We start from the raw sequence: 5,953 nt of genomic DNA, 5'->3' as shown, positions 1-5,953 counted from the left end.
CCCTCACCCATGGTGTGGAGTTTCTGAGGCCCATTAAGAGACTGAGAATAGATATTAACCACTAGGTAAAAGCAATTTCCCCACCCTGTTGGAAAACTACTCACCACACCTGTGGACAATTGCTTGAGGGCTACTCAAGACTTAATCTAATCAGTGTGCATGCAGAGGCAGGTCTCTGGAGGCTTTGAGTGTTTGCCTGATCTAATTAGTCAGAAACAGCACTAGAGATTGGGAGGCATAGCAGATCTACCTAATACATACTCACAAATCTGAACAGGCAGCCAAAATGGGGAGACATAAAACCAACTTGAAAATGAAAGGACAAGAGAATTCTCCAGAAGAAGAGATAAATGAAATGGAGATAAGAAATTTATCTGACATAGAGTTCAGAATGATGGTAAAGATTCTCGACAGCATGAGAAAACATGTAGCAACTATGAAAAAAGAACAGTCAGAAATAAAGAATGGTATAGCACAAATAAAGAACCCATTGGAAGGAATACACAGCTGTTTAGGGGAAACTGAGGATCCAAAACATAGAAGGAATTCATACAACTTCGCAAAAGGAAGACAAACAATCCAATGAAAAAATGGGCGAAGGACCTAAATAGACACTTCTCCAAAGTGGACATACAGATGGCCAAGAGACATATGAAAAAATGCTCAGTCAAGATCATCAGAGAGATGCAAATTAAAATTACAATGATGTATCGCCTCATATCTGTCAGAACAAAGCAACAAATGACAAGTGCTGGCAAGGATGTAGAGAAAAGGGAACCCTTGTACACTGCTGGTGAGAATGCACACTGGTGCAGCCATTAAGAAAAACAGTATGGAGTTTCCTCAAAAAATTAAATATGGAATTGCCATTTGACCCAGTGATTCTACTTTTAGGAATATATCCTAAGAAACCCAAAATACCAGTCAGAAAGAATGTATGCACTCCTATGTTCATAACTGCACAATTTATAATAGCTAAGATGTGGAAAAGCTGGAGTGTCCATCAGTAGATGAGTGGATAAAAATCTGTGGTACATTTATACCATGGTGTACTATGCAGCAGTAAAATAGAAGAATGTCCTACCCTTTGAGACAGCATGGAGGGTCCTGTAGAGTGTCATCTACATGAAATAGTCAGTCACAGAAAGACATGTATAACATGATTGCACTCAAAATGTGGAATCTAAGTAACAAAGTAAACTGATGATGAAGTGAGTCCAGAGACATGGAAGCATGGAACAGAGTGTAGAATCTCTGAGGGAAGGCGGGGGAAAGTGTGTGGGTAGGAGGTAATCAACCAAAGACCTTGTATGCCTAACCCATGGACAGACAATAGGGTGGTGAAGGCCTGAGGAGGCGGGGAGGCGGGGGGGGGGGGGGGGGGAGGGGCTGGACAGGGTAAATGGGGGAGGAAGGGAACATATGTAATACTTTCAACAATAACAATTTTAAAAAATGTATCCATATGGATGCATCAATTTCAATAAATGTGCCACATTAATAGATGTTAGTAATAAGATAAACTGTGTGGGGAATTAGCAATGGAGGGGGGAGTTATAGAAATCTTCTGTACTTTCTGTACTATTTTTCTTAAAAAGAGGTTTAAATTTTAAAATCTATTAAAATGAATAAGCAAACCAGCAATTGAATAAATATTTTACAATACACATAACTAACCAAAGCCATATTTGACATATATCAAATCTCCTACAAATAATGAAAAAGGGCAACACAATAAAAATTGGCAAAACTGAAAAATACACTTTAAGAAATACAAGTAGCCAATAAGCTCATGAAAGGATGCTCATGCTTGCAAAGGTTGAAAAATGGTGAGAACAATGTACTTAAAGAGGGTGACTCAAATCTGGCAATGGGGATTTAGCCGAGACTTGACTTGAAAATCACCATATGTTCATTCATTAATTTAATTATTCAATCAGCATTTATTATGCTAAGGAGCTAGTCTAAGGCCTGCCAAAGTCATCAAAGACTGCTCACTGGGGCCTGATTAAACTTTAATTCATTTAATTTATAGAGATATTATAGGAGAATGACCACAAAAAATTGTGAAAAATGTAATGTTCATGTAGTTTCTATCAAGTTCAGTGATGAAAGAAATTAGACTTTTCCTGTGCTTCTTTCATCTTCTGCTGTAGTTGGGATTCTTCAAATGTGAGAGCAGTCCTGGACCCCAGAGATGGCAAAGCTCCCATGGGGATAGAGTGAAGACCTTGGGTGAGGCAGTCCTGGGACATTGCACTCTGTGTTTGTTTAATAGGCACTGCTTACTTCAACCTCAGGAGATGGTTTATTATATTAACTAGTAGCCCTGTGCACGAATCCATGGGCTAGTAGGTCCTTGCCGCCCTCCTGTAGCTCTCTGTCCGATGCTGCCTTCTTGTAGCTCCCCCTGTCCCCCCATAGCTTGCTGCCCTGCCCATCCTGTAGCTTTCTGCCACCTGCTTGTAGCCAGTAGGTTGCTGCTGTCCTCCTGTATCTCTCCGCCGGCTGGCCTGCCCTCCTATACCTCCCCCCTGCCCCCCATCCCCTCCCGCCTCTCCCACTCATAGCTTGCTGCCCTGCCCCCTCCTGTAGCTCTCCACAGCCCTCTTGTACCCTGCTGGCCCACCCTCCTGGTGATTTATGATCTGGTCCTGACATGCTTGGTCGTTATGCTTCAGGGCATAACGTCTAATTAGCATATTCCTCTCTTATTATATAGGGTTGTTTTAATTCCGGGGCCTAGAGGGAAAACAAGGTATGAAAACCAACCAAAAGAGAGAGATAAAGATGGCTTTCAAAGTCACATTTGTCTGAACAAAGCAAGACTCTGAATCAGGACACTAGACTTTCCAACATGGCCAGGGTTTCCCCAGGAAGGCTTTGTCCAGGTTCATCCACCTCAGGAGTGTCCTGCAGAGCCCTCTGGAGAACCAGCCTCAGGGTGTGTTGCCCCTTCCACCATCGCTGCCTGAAGGAGCCAACGAAGAAAGTAAATGATGGGGTTGGCACAGCTGTTCACATGAGACAGGAGAACTTCCGCCAAGAAATGAGGAACGAAAGCATCGAAATCTTTTTGATAACAGTGTAAGAGGAACCAGTTGATGCTGAACGGCAGGCCACAGAAGAGGAAGACCAGCACATGAGCACGAAAGTCACGTAAAGCCTGGTCAGCTGCACCCGCTGAGAGCCACACAGCAGTCGGATCATCAGGGCCAGGCTCATCCCAGAGAGAAGCACAAATAACAAAATCAGCCATGCCACATTAATGAAATCCATCACAGGACAGCAAACACAATGTATATCCCTACTCAGGGGGCCAGAGTAGTTCCTTTACAGGATGCTCAGCAGCAGGATAGGGCCCAGAGCAGAGCACACGTGAGGGCTGACAGGTGTCTGCAGCGGTGGCTGTGGTACGAGATGGTCCACTGGATAGACAGGCAATTCTCTGTGTTAATGATGCTGAGAAAGCTCAGGCTTGAAGTGTAGTCAAAGACAGCCACAGTCATGAAAAAGTGTGGGATGAATATAGAGATGAGGTAGAAGTTCCTGATGAGTGTCTCCAGGGCATCTATAAGAGCAGAGTAAGAGGAAGTTGGCTCCAGCCAGGTTGAGGATGTAGATGGAGAAGGCATTTCCGCGCATTTGAAGGTCTGGAGCCAGAGCACCACCGCGTTCACTGCCAGCTTCACCAGGGCCACGATGGCTGTCAGTAATTTCAGGATTAGGAACTCTGTGTTGAAAGCTTGTTCTCTTCCACTGATTGATGTGAGTTCACTGCTCCAGACTGTGACAGATGGATTCATGCTCGGGAACCCTCCACTGGTGCCACTGGAACAGAAACAAGACTTGAGCACCTGGTGCATGATCAGTGAGTCTCATGGGCACCATGCTACCTGGGAATTACTGTCTGTGTTACAGAGATTATGATACCAAAGGCATCACCGCCTTGGAGTACTGGAACCTGGATTCAAACCCAGTTCTCTCTGACTCTAGAGTCAGGGCTCTCTCTACGCAACATGGACCTTCTTCTGACATGGGAATAGCCTGTAGTCCAAATACCTCCACTCATAGTCGGAGACCATGTCATGTCTTCCAGAGGCAGGAGGAGCATAGTCTGGACAGGTAATGTGGGATGACAGCAGGACTCGGAGCTCACCATTGCTTCTGCCCTGCAACTGAGATTTCTTTTCAAGGGCTCAAAGTTGAAAGTCCCAGCCTTGACCTCTGGGTTTTCTCAGTGACTGAGAATGTCCATCCTCCAGAAAGAAGATGGACATTTTGGGTTCTTTATGATAAGATAAATGGAATACACTCTCTTCCTATGAGGGGTATGAGTATGACCTGTCCTCTTGTGTTGGAAATGGCTGAGTGTGTCATCTCTATGAGGACAGGAAGTAGTTTTCTCTTGAACAGTGGTGTGTCTAGTGGGACACAGTTTAATTCACTCTTATAATGGATTTCTTCCTAGAGCAGCCAAAATAATAAATATAAAATACTTATCACTAGCAGTGTACTCCCACTTTAAAAAGCACACACCAAACAAACTACATTTTATTATCAAGGCATTTATGATGATAGTGAGAGATTATTCCAAAAAGTGACACCCAATAGGTGCACAGAGTCAAACAAACAAACTGAGGAGATACAATGAGAAATTGATCTTATTGATCTCAAACATACGAAGAGAGAGAGAGTGAGACAGACCAGGAAAACCAACTATTGGGAGACGATAAGAAGAGATGGATTTTCTTCATTTGACATCAAATTGCATTTCCAGCTTCTTTACCCTCCTCTGCATCCTGGGAGACAGGTCCCTGTTCCTCACCACTGGACCCCTTTCCCTCTGTCTCTTGATTGCTTTCAGGAAGGAGAGACACTGGCAGTTGGTTGGAGAGCAGGAGGAGGGCAGGTTTGAATTCCCTGGCTCTCTGATGTCAGGCTGTGAGTTGGCGACGGTGGTGTTACTCTACCTAAGGACATAGCCCCTGAATAGTTGCCTTTCTTATGGTCAAAATGACAATCACTGCACAGCCATAGCCATAGCCCGCTCTGTATTCTGGTAACTTATCTTTCCCTTTACCCTTCAGCAGTAGCTCCCAATTATGACTTATCTTTCGGGGCCTCTCCATCTTCATCAATTTCCCTTACTCCTGCTCACCCCTTTGTACACAGTCCCTTTATTAAAATCTCTTCAATTACTCATTAGTTTGTGCCATGTGTTTTATGCTAGAACAAGAAACATATAAAGATAACAAACAAACAAACAAATCCATGGAACAGTAAGCTACTGTGTGCAAGCTGAGTTATTAACAACAATTCAGGTTTGAAAACAATGTCTGTGAAGCAGAAAGAACTTGGGTCCCTCACAGCCTAAGCTACCAGCACCCACAGCGTCCCTGACGGAGCTTCATGTCTCTGGACTCTCCTTCATGGGAGTCCATGGTTCCTTGCACGATCTACCCAAGATGCAGTCGTGACCATGTGGACTAAGAGGGAGAAAACAAAACTGCCTTTGAGAGAAGGTAGTTCTGAGCCGACTCTTACCTGAGCACCATCTTCTAGTTGAAGGTGGTGAGTAGAAGAAGAGGAGCTTTCCAGGGAGTGCTGAGCACCAGAGAATGCTCTCCTTCCCTGGATAGGAGGTGTCTGCAGGAGCAGGAGTGGAACCTGATGACCAAGAGAGGCTTATCAAGATGCTGGGCAGCCCCTGTGACTTCCTGCCCAAGGGGCACTGGCAAATGAGATTCTGTAGATATGAGACAAGGGCCTCACGAGATGCTTCTCATTTGTCCTGAGTGCAATGGCTTATCTGTTCCTCTCTTCATCTTACCCCATGTGGTCCCCCTCCAGTGAGGAATGTTTGAACTGGAGCCTGTCACTGCCCGCTGTGGGCGTGTGCAGGGAGCCCACCCAACAGGCAATGTCAGCTTGCATACCTAAATAATAGTTT

At 44.6% G+C, this 5,953-nt stretch overlaps 1 pseudogene across 1 annotated transcript; it reads right to left on the bottom strand.

Annotated features, from left to right (window-relative positions):
* Positions 1–2,835: 2,835 nt before the first annotated feature.
* On the bottom strand, positions 2,836–3,806 carry LOC308525402 (mas-related G-protein coupled receptor member X2-like; annotated as a pseudogene). The gene has a single exon. The product of its transcript is annotated as a mas-related G-protein coupled receptor member X2-like (transcript).
* Between the last annotated feature and the right edge of the window lie 2,147 nt (positions 3,807–5,953).

Source organism: Myotis nattereri (assembly GCF_964212035.1).
Source record: "Myotis nattereri genome assembly, chromosome: 9".
Classification (NCBI taxonomy): domain Eukaryota; kingdom Metazoa; phylum Chordata; class Mammalia; order Chiroptera; family Vespertilionidae; genus Myotis; species Myotis nattereri.
The sequence above is the reverse complement of the archived record's forward strand: the minus strand, read 5'-3'. Positions and strand labels throughout refer to the sequence as shown.